The 15,045-nt window shown below is 45.7% G+C and overlaps 1 protein-coding gene across 15 annotated transcripts in view; it reads right to left on the minus strand.

Moving 5' to 3' along the window:
• The window catches only part of LOC119796089 (NACHT, LRR and PYD domains-containing protein 12-like), a 58,901-nt gene extending 44,179 nt beyond the window's left edge, over positions 1–14,722 (minus strand). For 13 of the 15 annotated variants that reach the window (XM_038304472.1, XM_038304471.1, XM_038304470.1 and 10 more), the window contains exon 1: positions 14,693–14,722. The gene's annotated coding sequence lies outside the window, so the exon portion shown is untranslated. Of the gene's footprint in view, positions 1–5,918; positions 6,068–14,692 lie in introns of all 15 variants that reach the window. The other 2 variants (XM_038304458.1, XM_038304459.1) reach the window with 1 other exon arrangement.
• Between the last annotated feature and the right edge of the window lie 323 nt (positions 14,723–15,045).

The raw sequence follows: 15,045 nt of genomic DNA on the forward strand, positions 1-15,045 counted from the left end.
CCAGGACCTTGAGAAACTCACCCACCGACCCACAACGTCCCGAGTCGAGGTCAGCAGCACACCATCCCCACCATAAACAGTGTTGGTGCTGCACCACTTCCCCCTCCTGAGTAGCTAGATGGCAGACCAGAATCGCTTTGGAGCCGTACAGAAGTCTTTCTCCATGGCCTCTCCAAACTCCTTACGGGCCGAACAACAGTTCAGATTACCCACCCTTCTTGGAGTCCTTAGAGGGGGTACTGGAGGGTGCCCCTCCTGGGGACTCCCTTGTTCTGCTGGGAGACTTCAACGCTCACGTGGGCAATGACAGTGAGACCTGGAGGGGCGTGGTTGGGAGGAATCTCCGCCCCGATCTGAACTCGAGTGGTGTTCTGTTGTTGGACTTCTGTGCTCGTCATGGCTTGTCTATAACGAACAGCATGTTCAAGCATAAGGGTGTCCATATGTGCACTTGGCACCAGGACACCCTAGGCCGCAGTTCGATGATCGACTTTGTCATCGTTTCATTGGACCTGCGGCCATATGTCTTGGACACTCGGGTGAAGAGATGTGCGGAGTTTCCACTGACCACTACCTGGTGGTGAGTTGGCTCCGATGGTGGGGTAGGATGCCGGTCAGACCTGGCAGGCCCAAACGTGTTGTGAGGGTCTGCTGGAAACGTCTGGCGGAGTCCCCGGTTAGGCGGGGCTTTAACTCCCATCTCCCACAGAACTTCAAACACATCCCGGGGGAGGTGGGGGACATTGAGTCCGAGTGGACCATGTTCCATTCCTCCATTGTCAAGGCAGTTTATCTAAGCTGCGGCCGCAAGGTTGTCGGTGCCTGTCGTGGCGGCAACCCTCGAACCCGTTGGTGGACACCTACAGTGAGGGATGCTGTCAGGTTGAAGAAGGAGGCCACGTTTTTTTTCTGTTGACCAAATAACTTCTTAGGAAATGTAAAGCATGTTGATTAAAAGGGTGAGAAGCTGCTGACATAGAAAAAATAACTATGTTTGTGTTTGTTTCTATTGATTTTACTCCTAAAATCATTAAATACCAACAGCTGGTTGATATAATGCGTCTGAATTTGTGACTCCACAAAACAGAAAGACTTTATATGGTTACAGATATAAATATTATTATCTATTTGTCATGATTGGCTAATGGACTTAACCCACATGCAGAACACCAAACTTGAAGAGGTTCTGACAGATCCTTGAGATGGGGAACCGGTTGGGTCCAGAGATTGTGGAAGTAGGTTTGGCTCCCTTGGGCAGGCAGGCAAGTTTCCAGGTAAGGCTCATCCAGAGCTTCAGACTTCGGTCAGGTTTTCAAACTTGGTCAACACTCCGGCATCGAAGGAAGGTCTGACTGCTGCTTATGTAGGAAGGTCTCCTGATGAGTTGATGAGCTTCAGGTGTGCTGGAGGCTCCAGCCCAGGAGACCCACAGCGCTCTCTGCTGGAGACAGATGGTAGATCTCCAGATCCCAACAGTAACCCCAGTCCTTAACAGAAAACATATAACAGAAGAGGATCCTCGGTGCCCTCTGGTGGGCAAGCCTCAGGATCCCAACAGAGCCCCCCCCTCAAGGGCGGATTCCAGACACCCTCAGAACAGTCCATGAAAAAAAAAAAAAAAAAAAAACCCACCCAGGGCGGGCAGAGGGGGCACTAGGGCAAGGAGGGCCAGAAACAACAAAAACAGAGACCAAAAAACAAAAAGACAACCCATCCAGGGTGGGCGGAGGGGGAAACAGGCCAGGAGGGCAAAAAACAAAAACTGAGTCCAGAACAAAAAACAATCCACTTAAGGTGGACGAAAGCAACAAAAGTCTCTGATAGTTTATAATGTAGAGTCTCAGGTGGCCGGCCGTGGGACAGGCAGCGAGGCAGTCTCAGGTGGCCGGCCATGGGACCGGCAGCGAGGCAGTGTTTCAGGTGGCCGACCGTGGGGTCGGCGGCGAGGCAGAGGTTCAGGTGGCTGGCCGTGGGACCGGCAGCAAGGCAGAGGTTCAGGTGGCCGGCCGAGGGGCCGGCAGTGGAGCAGAGTCTCAGGTGGCCGGCTGTGGGACCGAAGACGTGGCAGAGGTTCTGGAGGCCGGCCGAGGGTCCGGCAGCGGAGTAGAGTCTTGGGTGGCCGGCTGCGGGACCGAAGGTGACGCTGACGCTCTGCAGGTCGGCCGCAGGACGAAGGCGATGCTGACGCTCTGGAGGTCGGCTGCGGGGCCGGAGGCGAAGCTGACGCTCTGGAGGCCGGCCGCGGGGCCGGAGGTGTAGCAGCTTCTTAGGAGGATGACACCCCACTTTCAGTAGGTAGCCCCAAGGGGTACCCCGTCCCCTCTTCAGCGGCCCTGAAACAGGCTCTGAGGTGGCCGCCGACTGCGGCTCTGGAACAGGCTCTGAGGTGGCCGCCGACTGTGGCTCTGGAACAGGCTCTGAGGTGGCCACCGACTGCGGCTCTGGAACAGACTCTGTGGTGGCCGCTGACTGCGGCCCAGGAACAGGCTCTGGGGAGACCGCCGACTGCGGCTCCTGGACTGGAACAGAGGAGACCACTGACTGCGGTTCCTGGACTGGAATAGAGGAGCCCGCCAACTGTGGCTCGGGGTCAGGAACAGAGGAGCCCGCCGATTGCGGCTCCTGGTCAGGAACAGAGGAGCCCGCCGATTGCGGCTCCGGGTCAGGAACAGAGGAGCCCGCCGATTGCAGCTCCGGGTCAGGAACAGAGGAGCCCGCCGATTGCGGCTCCGGGTCAGGAACAGAGGAGCCTGCTGATTGCGACTTCGGATCAGGAACAGAGGAGCCCGCCGATTGCGGCTCCGGATCAGAACAGAGGAGCCCGCCGATTCCGGCTCCGAGTCAGGAACAGAGGAGCCTGCCGATTGCGGCTCCGAGTCAGGAACAGAGGAGCCCGCTGATTGCGGCTCCGAGTCAGGAACAGAGGAGCCCGCCGATTGCGGCTCCGAGTCAGGAACAGAGGAGCCTGCCGATTGCGGCTCCGAGTCAGGAACAGAGGAGCCCGCCGATTGCGGCTCCGAGTCAGGAACAGAGGAGTCTGCTGATTGTGGCTCCACCTCAGGAACAGAGGTGATCACCGACTGTGGCTCCAACTCCAGCAAGGGAGAAACCGCTGGTGATGCTCGCAGAGGACTCTTGGCGGTCAGGGGCGCCTGCAGAAAAGTCCTGGGAGGCGTAAAATCACATACCTCTTTAAGATTCTGCTCAGGGGTCTCTGGACGGCACAGAGCTAACTCAGGGGTCTCTGGACAGCACAGAGCTAACTCAGGGGTCTTTATACGGCTCAGAACCGACTGCTCGGAGCTGGTTCAGGGGTCTCTAAACGGCACGGAGCTGACTCAAGGGTTTCAAAATGGCACGGAGCTGACTCAGGGGTTTCAAAATGGCATGGAGCTGACTCCAGGGTTTCAAAATAGCACAGAACTGACTCAAGACGGCTCACGGCTGGCTCAGGTGTCTTTAGACGGCTCAGAACCGGCTCAGGGGTCTCCAGACGGCTCAGAGCTGGCTTACGGCGCCGCCGTCTCTTAAGTCGGGGTTCGTTAGGAGTAGGGCTAATAGGTTCAGAGACTGACTGAGAGAAAAGGCTAACTGGTTTGCAATAGGTTTCAGGTGCTGGTTTAGCTGAAATGCTAACAGTCATAGGAGTTGAATTAGTTGGTTTGATTTTAAGCCTCTTAACGGATGGTGCTACCTGGCAGTCACGTAAGTGATGGCTGAACTGGATAGAACTGTGCAGAAGTGGACTGAACTGGGATGTACAGAGCTGTACTGGACTGGACTGAGCTGGACTGGACTAAACTGGACTGGACTAGGCAGATCTGGACTGAACTGGGCTGAGCTGGGCTGGACTGGGCTAAGCCGGGTTGACCTCTTGTGCGTACTTTGTGATCGAGATATAAGGCTGTGTGAATGAGCTCTTCTAGGGTTTCAGGTTCCTCTATGGTTGCAAGTCTGTCCTTAATTTCCTTGTTTAGTGTGTTGCGGTAGATATTCTTTAACATAGCATCAGTCCAGCAGGAAGCAGCAGCTCTGATCTGGAAGTCTATAGAAAACTCTTCTATGGTTCTATTCCCTTGTTTTAAATTAGACAGACCCTGAGATTTAGTAGATTCTGAAAAGGCTAGAGAGAGTTCCTTTAAAAAATGTTCAAATGTACTGGAAATACTGGATTTAGAAGAACAGCTGGTCTTTGCCCATTTGCGGGCTTTTCCTGATAACCATGAGAGAATAAAGGCTATTTTTGTCTCATCATTTGGAAAATTGGACGGAGAAAATTCAAAAAACAATTTGCATTGAAGCAAAAATCCTTTACAGCTACTAGGTATGCCAGAAAACCTTTCAGGAAGTGGGGGACGGAATTCAGGAAGTGACGGAGCAGATTCTGACCTTAGAAGCGGAAGAAGTGACGAAACGGGCTCCGGAACCGGAAGTTGAGCTGGCGTCGTGTTAGCGCTTCTCACGTTGCCTGCTAAGTCCTGAAAAGTCTGGTCAAAACTGGGATTTAAATCACGGAGGGTTGAATAGAGTTCGTAGATCTGAGTAGCTTGTTCCTCAAGCCTCCTCCGGAGGTGATCTGCTGGGTTTTGTGAATAGCCGGAGTGTTCTGTCCTGATTGGCTAATGGACTTAACCCACATGCAGAACACCAAACTTGAAGAGGTTCTGACAGATCCTTGAGATGGGGAACCGGTTGGGTCCAAAGATTGTGGAAGTAGCAGAGAGCTCAGCAGCAGCAGCGTCTAGCTTCTGGTTAGTGAGACTCTGACGTGTGTTTGTTCCTAGCTCTTCCCTGAGAGCTGAGGGAGGAATCCAGACTGAGATCTTCAGGTTTAGCTTCCTAGCTCTTCCCTGAGAGCTGAAGGAGGAATCCAGACTAAGACCTTCAGGTTTGGCTCCCTTGGGCAGGCAGGCAAGTTTCCAGGTAAGGCTCATCCAGAGCTTCAGACTTCGGTCAGGTTTTCAAACTTGGTCAACACTCCGGCATCGAAGGAAGGTCTGACTGCTGCTTATGTAGGAAGGTCTCCTGATGAGTTGATGAGCTTCAGGTGTGCTGGAGGCTCCAGCCCAGGAGACCCACAGCGCTCTCTGCTGGAGACAGATGGTAGATCTCCAGATCCCAACAGTAACCCCAGTCCTTAACAGAAAACATATAACAGAAGAGGATCCTCGGTGCCCTCTGGTGGGCAAGCCTCAGGATCCCAACAGAGCCCCCCCCTCAAGGGCGGATTCCATACGCCCTCAGAACAGTCCATGAAAAAAAAAAAAAAAAAAAAACCCACCCAGGGCGGGTTGAGGGGGCACTAGGGCAAGGAGGGCCAGAAACAACAAAAACAGAGACCAAAAAACAAAAAGACAACCCATCCAGGGTGGGCGGAGGGGGAAACAGGCCAGGAGGGCAAAAAACAAAAACTGAGTCCAGAACAAAAAACAATCCACTTAAGGTGGACGAAAGCAACAAAAGTCTCTGATAGTTTATAATGTAGAGTCTCAGGTAGCCGGCCGTGGGACAGGCAGCGAGGCAGAGTCCAGCCCAGGAGACCCACAGCGCTCTCTGCTGGAGACAGATGGTAGATCTCCAGATCCCAACAGTAACCCCAGTCCTTAACAGAAAACATAACAGAAGAGGATCCTCAGCGCCCTCTGGTGGGCAAGCCTCAGGATCCCAACACTATTACAGAGTTTCTCTATAGTTTTTTTCTCTTCACCTCTTGTTTATGCTTTTCTCTGTTAAGACAAGTATTATCTCCTAGCTTTAAATAAATTACTGTACTTACTACTGTTCTTTTTTATTATACATAAAATAAGTCTTTATTTCTGAAATTCAATTTCTCAACCTGAATTTTATTCTAAGCAATTTAAAGATATTAAATATTTTTAGTCACACTGATGATTATATAATGTTTTGACAGACCTTACCTTTGCTCTGGTAGTCAAGGATAATTAGTGAAACCTTCAGAATGAGCTTTAAACACGTCACTCTCACAAAAACAGTGCTGGGTGATGGAGACACTGCTGTGGTTTCATCTGTCTTCCTGAAAAACTGTTTCTCCCAGAATGAAATCCACCTGAAAGAGAAACAGAGACTCAGATGTGGTTCAGTCCCAGTGTTCCCAGTTAGCTGCTCTCTAACCTGTCCTGTAGAGCAGGAAGCTGATCCTGTATAAACTTGATTTTTATAACCATTAGCAGCTAGTTTAAAATAAAAACCCTGAATAAAACCGATATTTTAAACCAAAGTTTTTTCTTTATTTTTATCTTAAAGGAAAACAAAATGTTTTGTAATAAATCAGAGTCCTTATAGAGGATAATGGCTGAGAGCAGGAAGGATCTGCTGAAGAGGTCTGCATTACAATGTATCTGCAGAAGCTCCTGACTGATTAAACTCTGTTGTTGTTTTACAGCCACATCAGGATCGTCCTCATCTCTAGAGAGGAAATAAACAGGAGATAATGTGGAAGCAGAAAAGCATAGATCTCAGATCTCACTTTTCTGATGGAGGAAGTCCATACCTCTCCTCCATCAGTTATACTGGGAAAAGTGAGATTTGTGTCAAACAAGATGGTTAATCTTTAAATGCTGACAAAGACAATGACTCATTACCAGGGATGAACCCAGTGAGCATTTCTGGTTTAAAATACATTTTAGCGGAATGGGCACTTCTCTCCATTTTTCCATTTGTAAATCACTAAACACTGCATGAAAAGTGAGATTTTCGTCCCCGTAAACTCCCGCAGATCTCCCTGATTTTCGTCAGTTTCCAACAATTTGCAACCCGCGCTTGTCCACGTTTGTCGTGCCACAAATTGTCGGAAACGGACTCTGACGTATATGGAACCACATGTGGCCAGGCCAGGCTTGAATTTTCTTACTGAGTATTGGACGGAACCACTTCTTTTTAAACAAGTAAAGTTGCTCGTGATTGGTTGGCATATATATATATATTTACATATAAATTTACATATATATATATATATATATATATATATATATATATATATATATATATATATATATATATATATATATATTTATTCATTCATATATTTATTCATTCATATATTTATTCATTCATATGCTGTGTATTTATGTTATCCTACAATACTACACAATTATTAGGCTACCATCAAGGACATGAATGAATTTATACAGTTGCCAGGAAGCTGTTTATGCAAAGAAAGAGCTTTATTAAAACACACACAACTATATACAACGCGTATCCAAACACATGCGTATCTAAAAATTACAAGTCCATGAGCGGTCTGTTTGCTTCCTCGGGGTTGGAGGTAACTGGCAGCATTCCCTCCGAGGCAGGTCCGATGTGCAGACGCCTACTGTGCGCGGCCCTGTACTTCGGCATCGCTTCTAACCGGGACTGCAGCTTAACACAGAGTTCAGTGAGATCCGGCCTACGAAATGGTGGCGACCGTACAATCCATCCAGAGACACAGCCAACGACGCCATCTTCTTCGTCGGACATGAGGTCGACGGTGGCGGACTTCCAGAGTTCCACTTCCTCATCTGCTAGCACCCTCTGCCTCGCTTTCAGCAGCTGAAAAAAAACAATGAATCAGCACTCTGCGTATGGACACAACAAATCTATCAATGCACCTGAAAAATAGTCACCAAATAAAGTCTTACCCTCTTTCTTCTGGCCCGACTCCGAGCAGATTGCTTGGCAGCCTCCGCACGCAACGTGTTGGCTGGCTGCGTATATCTGAAGCTCCTGCATACCGTCTGAAAATACGTCTTACAGGCAGCTGGAAAACAATTAAATGAGAGTGGTATGAATAAAAAAATCAAACGCAAGTCACAGTAAAAAGGAAGGAGAAAACATTAAAACAAGTCACTCTTTATCAACATCATGCAAATCTGGACTTGCTGATATGGCTCCAAGCAGATAGGCGGTCACCGCCTGATTGTGAGGCGACAGTATTCTGTGAAAACAAAATGTAAAGCTATGATCGGTATCTATCAGTATCCATTTCCTTTTACCGCAGAATGAAAGCATATTCTTTAAATCTTACCCTTGCTCCGGTTCATAGCGCCTGCAATTAGTCTCCTAATTGTGAAGACGGCGTACTGCTTCCTATGAATCACAAAAAATACACTTTAATAAAGCTTGTTCTTGCAAGGCTACTATTAGCCGTAGCTTTAGGCTAGGCTGTTATTAGCCGTAGCTTTAGGCTAGGCTGCTATTAGCCGTAGCTTAGGCTAGGCTGCTTTTAGCTTAGCAGGCAGTAATCGAACATATATTTACCGCTAACATCTCTTCTTTGAGTTTGTCTTGTTCGACCTCAGAGTCGCCATCGCGTCCAAGAGGAGTTTTACCCCGAAATCCCACATACTCCGCTCCAGACCGCCTGCACAAAGCAAAGCATACATCCTCCGCTGTGGTTCCAGACCGCTCAGCTCTGAGTTTCTTGGAGATCGTAGAGAGCATGCGCGAGATGAACCAGGGTTTCCGCGGATCATTAAAAATAATTACAATTCATTCATTATTTTTTTTATCAAGGCCTTAATTGGCACTACAATTATTTAAATATGTTTATCGAAGTATTTATAATTCTTTAATAAAAAATGCTTATAAAAACAATTTCGTCAGATATATTATATCGCTATTAATTTGCGTGGAACTGATCATAAAGCCGTATGTTCGGAAAGGAAGCTCCAGGCGGAGAAAAAGCTAGAGGATATATATATATACGTATATATGTGTGTGTGTGTGTGTGTGTGTGTGTGTGTGTGTGTGTGTGTGTGTGTGTGTGTGTGTGTGTGTGTGTGTTTACATACATACAGGAGTCATGGAACTCTGCTTACAGCTCCTTCATATTTCATGTACACTAATAACTTGTGTACATGGTTCTTGGTGATGGCATTAAAATCATTTCTAATAGCATTAAATTAGAGTCACTCATTCCTGTATGAACCCTGTGAGTGCTTAATTTAAAATTACATATTAAAAAAATCCCACCATCATCCAGCATATGTTCAGTTTCTGCCCAAATATATATATATATATATATATATATATATATATATATATATATATATATATATATATATATATTTGTAGATTTTTGTAACGGGGATAAGGATAATTCAAAACTGCTTTTTTTGAATGAACTTGTTTTCTACTCCCAAACTCAGCATCTCTTTTCATTCCTGTAATAAGAAGTTTCTTTTGAATGGATTTGAGTAAAGTTTAAGTCCCTCGGTATAAAATAAATATTTCAGTGGAGATGAGAAATCTGCTTCCTTGTTGGTGAATAACCAATAGTTTGGATCCAATCATTTAAATAAACGGTGGTAGTTTTTTTTTTAATATAATATATAAGAATTGTGCTATAATTTCTAGTCACCGATCTGTTGCTGCTATTTTAATTTGACGAACCGGAATTTGTCGATGTTCTTTTTCCTGTTTGGTGCGATGGCAATTGCGGAGTTTTACCTGGCCTTATGACCACAGTGTACCAATCTTCTGATGGCTACTTCCAACAGGATAATGCGCCATGTTATAAAGTGAATCATCTCAGACTCATTCCTTGAAACTTTTCCACTTAAGTAATTGTGAATTGAGCATATCGACAGACACTTTATTTTTTCTCTTAAATGCAATTTTTTTTAAATAATTACTGCTCTAAATGTATTGCTCTGTCAGCTAAAGATCTGTTTTGGTCTCTATACTTTAATTAAATAAATCAATTCAAGCTAAAATGTAAGAGGCTATACTGAGCCTGATCTCTTTGTAGGTCTCCTGTGTTCCTGTGGAGCCACAGTCGGTGGCCTCCTCTGTTCCTGATTCGGAGCCGCAATCTGCGGTCTCCTGTGTTCCTGATTCGGAGCCGCAATCTGCGGTCTCTTGTGTTCCTGATTCGGAACCGCAATCGGCGACTTCCTCAGTTCCTGATTCGGAGCCGCAGTCGGCAGCCTCCTCAGTTCCTGATTCGGAGCCGCAATCGGCAGCCTCCTCAGTTCCTGATTCGGAGCCGCAATCGCAGGCTCCTGTGTTCCTGATTCGGAGCCGCAGTGGGCGGCCCTATCTAAGCCTGTTGCAGAGCAGCAGAAGCGGAGGCGGCGTCCTCCTCGGTGCTTCCTGCTGAAGCGGAGGTGGCATCCTCCTCGGTGCTTCCTGCTAAAGCGGAGGCGGCGTCCTCCTCGGGGCTTCCTGCTGAGGCAGAGTCCTCCTCGGGGCTTCCTGCTGAAGCGGAGGCGGCGTCCTCCTCGGAGCTTCCTGCTGAAGCGGAGGTGGGGTCCTCCTCCAAGGTCCCTGCAGCTTTGGAGACTCCGGCCTCCAGAGCATCTGCTTCAGCTCCGGTCCCACGGCCGGCCTCCTGAGACTCTGCCTTGCCTTCGGCCCTGCGGCCGGCCTCCTGAGACTCTGCCTTGCCTCCAGCCCCACGGCCGGTCTCCTGAGACTTTTCTTTGCCCTCGCCCACCCTGGGTGGGTTTTTTAGGTTTTCGGACCCTGTTCTGTTTCTGTGCCTGGCCCTCCTTGCCTGTTTCCCCCTCCGCCCACCCTGGGTGGGTTGTTTTTTTTTTTTTTGGGCGTCTGGAATCCGCCCTTGAGGGGGGGGGGGTACTGTTGGGATCCAGAGGTTTGCCCTCCAGAGCACGACATGGATCCTTTTCTGTGGGGTTCTGTTGTCTGTTGGGATCCAGTGGTTTGCCCTCCAGAGGGCGACGTGGATCCCTTCCTGAGGGTTTCTGCTGCTTGTTAGGATCTAGAGGCTTGCCCACCAGAGGGCGCCGTGGATCCTTTCCTGAGAGCTTGTGCTCAGCGGTAGCAGCTGTTCCCCATCAGCTCATTAGGGTTTTCCTATATGAGCTGGAAGAGAGTTTCACTCTGAGCCGGATTGTTTAACTAGTTATGGTCAGCAAGCCTGAGCCAGCCTGCCTATCTTTACTGAACCTGTAAACCTAAACCTAACCTGCTTTGTCCTCTCTGCCTCCCAGGTAGAACCCTGTCTGCATCCAATAAACTCTTGGACTTTTCCCCTGCCTCTGTGTGTGTGTTCTGCATTTGGGCTAGAAACCCTGCCGATCGTGACACTAATAAGTCATATCAAAATCTTTTATTTAGGCAAACCTATTGAACAACCAGATATCATACGGGTCCTAATTCCTGAGCTGAGAACAGATCATAACCATGCTTTTCCAACAAGGAAAGGCAGAGACTATTTATATTGTCCATTCACCAACAGACTCTTTTATATTGTTGCAAAGCTCACCATGTGAAAGAAACATAGAGAATAATTGTATTTTGTCTTGTCTCACCTTTTCATTTCATTCAACATTTCAGCTTAGAGAATGACAAACAGTATGATTTCAGTATAGCAGTAACATTTATTTCACCCAAGGAAAAGCACTAAATAGGAAGCTACAATTGTCCCATTTAGCAGTTTTTACAAACCCTACAATGATCTGTAGTGTAATTATGGCTAACATATGCTTATAATAACAAATAAAAAATATCCAAAAATACATTTTGGCCTATCTTCCCAAAGTAAGAGTTGTAGTATGATCCAGATGAGATTATGTGTGTATCCTACAAGTTTGGAGGCACTACAATGATCTATAGTGTAGTCATTGCTCATTTTATACTTATTCTAATAATAGAATAGAGGTGCCATTTGTCATTTAGGCTTTGGAAATTCCCTCAGAAAAGTATTATTTACGAATCCAATACATGTGATAATAATCCACCTCTCCTTGGTGACGTTTTCAATTAATTGTCTTGCAGAGCTAGTTCTATTTAACTACAAATATGATTCCCCCCCCCCCCCCCCCCCCCCCCCCCCCCCGCCTGCTCTCAGGTAAAACAGTCTCAAAGATAGAGACTTCAGCTAAAACCGAAACTGAAGGGGGTGGAATGTTTCTCCAGCCACAGCGCTAATGGGGCATTTACATCTGAAAAAGGATACATGAGTTGTGAAGAACTGCGGGGGGGCTGCAGGCTGACGAAAATTCTTGTTTGTGGGATTGCTAGTGTTAAATGAATTAAAAAACAACAATAATTAGGCTGCTGGATATTTTATTCAGAAATAATACATTTTCAAAAGCTTTTGGTTTTAATCTATTCCTTAGTTACACTGTTTGCTCCTCCAGCCTTTGAAAGACTGAACACAGGGACTGAAAATGTCAGCTGAGTGCCTCTGATGGGTGAGGTGTTTTTATTGTCCGTTAGCTAGAATACATTGAAAAACAGTGAAAGATACAGTTACACTGGGCTGCACACCAGAGCAGCGATTTTATGGGACATTTCAGTACCATTAATGGATACCCATTGGGTGGTTCGAACAAATAAGGAAGAAAATGTGTTTAAAACACAGTTTCTGCGGCCGATAAGATAAATGCATTTCAGCTGGTGAGAAGCTTGTTTCTGAAATGAATAAAGTCAAATATTGCCAAATAGGGGAAATCCTCCTCTTCCTTCAATAATAATATTAATAATATTTATACAACCAATTTTAATCAAATTTATGGGATTATAGAATTATAGAATTGCCCAACAAAAGCCTTGTTATGGCATAGAAAACATGCTAATTGAACCAAAACAGGTTGACCTCTTGTAAAGGGGAGGTTTGTTGTTGGCCTGGCTTACAGGATACACCACTCTGCTCATCATAGGTTTAGACAAAACCCCCAAACCTAAATTACACAGCTTTAAATCATTGCACACAGCTACAGCTCAGTTCACACCTCAAGATGCATGTTCAGCACGAAGCTCTGATGTGATCTCCCTTCTCACGCTGTATGCCTAAAAACCAGGTCGGTCTCTGCTCCACAGGGAGATGGCGCTACTCTGACCAGTGTTGGGCACGTTACATTGAAAAAGTAATTAGTTATACCATACCATACCAACTTTATTTATAAAGCACTTTAAAACAACCACAGTTGATACAAAGTGCTGTACAATTTAAGAACACAACATAATAAAAGTAATTTAAAAACAGTTTAAAAAAACAAAAACATACAATTTAAAAACTAGATCCCACTGGTGTTGAAAGCCAAGTAAAATAGATGGGTTTTAAGACGAGCTTTAAAAATGGGCAAAGAAGGGGCCTCTCTGACCTGCAAAGGTAAGTCATTCCATAATTTGGGGCCCATAACAGAGAAAGCCCTGTCCCCTCTGAGCTTCCTTTTTGTTCTCGGTTCCTCCAAGAGCAGCTGATTTGCTGACCTGAGAGACCGATGGGGTACGTAAGGATGAAGAAGCTCAGTGAGGTAAGCTGGGGCAAGATTATGCAATGATTTAAAAACAAACATAAGAATTTTAAAATGAATCCTAAAATATACAGGCAGCCAGTGAAGTGAGGCCAGGACAGGGGTCACATGTTCTCTCTTTCGAGTACCTGTCAAAAGTCGTGCAGTAGCATTTTGTACTAGCTGCAGACGTTACTATAGTTACTAGTTACTTCTCCCAAAAAGTAACTGAGTTACTAACTGAGTTACTCCACAATAAAAGTAACTAGTTACTAGTAAAAGTAACTATTGCGTTACTTTTGTGTTTCTCGCCCCCGTAACCCTCACCACCCTGCCCCCACCTTCTCGCCGTGTGTTTCTAAAGCCAGCTGAATAGAGCGGATGACAAAGACAAGAACCTGCAGAGAGTTTAGCATTTATTGCAACTCAACGTAAATGACATCAGGGGGGAACGCCATGGGAAGTCTTTTAACAGGGCATTCAAATCTGGTGAAATTAATAACTGGGGACGTCTAATTCTGAAATCCTGTGTGTTTGGGTTGTTATAGATACTGCAACATCCATCCATCCATCCATCCATCCATCCATCTATCTATCTAGATGTATACTCTGCGTGTGACATAAAATATGGATCTCCATCCCTGCCACAAAGGCCATCAAATAATGTTTAAAATAAAAAATACAGTAGGTTGAAAACGCCGTTAGTAACGCCGTTACTTTCAACGCCGTTAGTCCCATCACTGACTCTGACAGACATGGCTACTACGTCTGTCAATTTTAACCTAAAACGTAGCTTGATTCCTTCCGTTATCGCCACAATCCTTATCGCCACGCAGGTGATCAAAAACATTGCTCCTGTAAGGCAGAACAACAATGACCCTAACAACTCTCCATTACTAAGGGGTAGACCTGTTTTCGGTTTAATTTGCATGTTTTCTAAGCCATAACAAGGCTATGGTTGTGCAACTCTATAAAGAATAGAGCTTTACATTACTCCAGACATTTTGAATTCAGAAAGCTTTCTGGATGGGAAGCGAAACACTTTCAAACTTGGAAAAAAGTCCAATGGTTTTGTTTTGAACTTTTTTTGGAATTTATATTAGTTTCACTGCTTCATCACTTTTGTTTGGTAGATTAAGCAGATTTTTGTTTTTGTTTTGTTTTTTATTTTTTTTTACCCTCTAGTTATCAGGGCTATTTTCTTTAATTTTTTTTTTTTTGTTTAAATCAACTGAATGTATTACAGACATTTTTGTTTAATTTAGAATATTTTACCGCAAAAATTATTTTGCTGAAACAAAATACAGAACTATAGAGATGTAGCAACAAAAAAAAACCAAAGTTCCAGAAAGAAATCAGATGCAGTTACTCTCAATCATGAAGCTGAAGCAGAACCAGGCCTAGATCTGCCCAATAAAAGCCCAAACAGAAAGAACCCAGTCAGAAGCCTGAGAGGTAGACAAGAAGAATGAGCAGCAAACACTCACCCTGATTCAGGTCGATGCGTTCTTTTCTTTACTGACTGAACAAACCGGATCGTCTCTTTTTACCTGACTCACCTGAGGCTCCACCCTTATCCTCCCCTGCTGCCTTTTTATCATGTGATTTGCCTCCATCTGCCACAGAGCTTTTCATCAACAACCTCCATGTGTTTATTCCATATTATATAATCTCAGATAAACTGCTTAATCTGATGGATGTTTTTGTTAGCACCTCCTCACAGCAATAAAAAACTCCTTGGCTGTAAAAATCTTTCTGACTCTCGCTGGTCTGAGAGGAACCAAAAACTCTGACTGTGAGCTCACATCTACAGAATCAGAACCAAAGGGTCGGTTCAAAG

This window comes from Cyprinodon tularosa, unplaced genomic scaffold, assembly GCF_016077235.1.
Source record: "Cyprinodon tularosa strain WSP-4 unplaced genomic scaffold, ASM1607723v1 ctg534, whole genome shotgun sequence".
Classification (NCBI taxonomy): domain Eukaryota; kingdom Metazoa; phylum Chordata; class Actinopteri; order Cyprinodontiformes; family Cyprinodontidae; genus Cyprinodon; species Cyprinodon tularosa.